We start from the raw sequence: 1,555 nt of genomic DNA on the forward strand, positions 1-1,555 counted from the left end.
TGGACCCACCTCTGTTGGGTGGTGTGCGGGTGAGGGGTGAGCAGGGCAGCCCCTCCTCCTGAGGGATTCGGGTGATGGAAGGAGGACCCATGGAGACGGGGCTCAGCCACACAGTAGGGACAGCGCATCTGACACTGCTCCGCAGGCAGCCCCTCCCCTCCCCTCGTGAGGGTAACAGCCTCCATCTCTGCCCACCCAGCAGAGACCGCCCTCTCTCTGCCCCCAGACCCCCACCTGCTCTCCTCCTCAACCAGGCTCATCTGGCCTGAGATAGGTGGCCCTCCTAGCTGACTAGGTTGACTTTAGTGGCGACCACAGCTATGACCACGGTCAGGCCTTCCTGACTATTCTGGGATTATCTTCTTCATGAAGAACCCAAGGGCTAAAGCTGGGTGAGAACTCCAGGTGTCTTGAGCAAGTTCTTCATCTTCCTGTAAGCCAAATTAAGAGCTGGGTCATCAACACGCCATTCAAATAGCGAGAGGGAGTGCGTGAGAGCAGGTGACCAGGGGTCCAGGGATGGGGACAGGGAATGAGGACCACAGAATGAGGGATGAGGCATGGGGGAGTGGGGGTGAAGGATGAGGAACAGGGCACATGGGTACTGTGGGCTGCTGGGGCAGCTGGCCCAGCCTCCCTTACTGAGGTGCTCTGCCTGCCCCATCCCAAAAACCTGTGTCTAAGGGGACCTGGGGCACAGCTTGAGCAAAGTAATAAATGAAAAGCTACCCAAGTCAATCTTTGCTCGCAACTTTCCAGTTGTTGCTGCCCTCAGACTGTAAGCCCCACCTGCTCTGGTTTCTCTCTTGCTTCTGTTAATTCCATCCTGCTGTGTCCTTGGGGTCATGCTCTGGATGAGGCACCCAGGGCAGGTGTCCCTCCATGGTGTGACTGCCCCCGTGTGGCCGAATGAGAGCTCTTGCGGCTGCATTTGGCTCCCTGCGCAGGCATTCATGTGGGTGCAGCCTGTCCAAGGGAGTGCGTCCTTATGTTTTTGCACACTCTGCGTAGGCAGCCTGGGCAGGTCTGGGACTCAGGAAGTTTTGCTCCTGGCCCTTCAAGTAGCCTGGGCTCCCCAGTGGACCCCCCAACCTCTTAAGCCCACCTGCCTTTTGGGCCTTCAAGAAGCACAGCCATGTACCCACCCCTGCAAGACACCACAGCCCTGACTGGCCACCCAAGACCCCACTGACCACCATCTCCCAAACTGCGCCTCGATTGACCAAACCCTTGGCTCCCACTGCGAGAGTTGGTGCCACACACCCAAGTGTACCTGTACCACATACCTGTGTATACCTGTACCACACCTGAGTGTACCTGTAGCACACACCTGAGTGTACCTGTACCACCTACCTGTGTATCTGTATCACACCTGAGTGTACCTGTACCACACACCTGACTGTATCTATACCACACACCTGAGTGTACCTGTACCACATACCTGTGTATACCTGTACCACACCTGAGTGTACCTGTAGCACACACCTGTGCATCTGTATCACACCTGTGTGTACCTGTACCACACCTGAGTGTATCTATACCACACACCTGAGTG

The sequence above is a fragment of the Neomonachus schauinslandi genome, chromosome 7 (assembly GCF_002201575.2).
Source record: "Neomonachus schauinslandi chromosome 7, ASM220157v2, whole genome shotgun sequence".
NCBI classification, from domain to species: domain Eukaryota; kingdom Metazoa; phylum Chordata; class Mammalia; order Carnivora; family Phocidae; genus Neomonachus; species Neomonachus schauinslandi.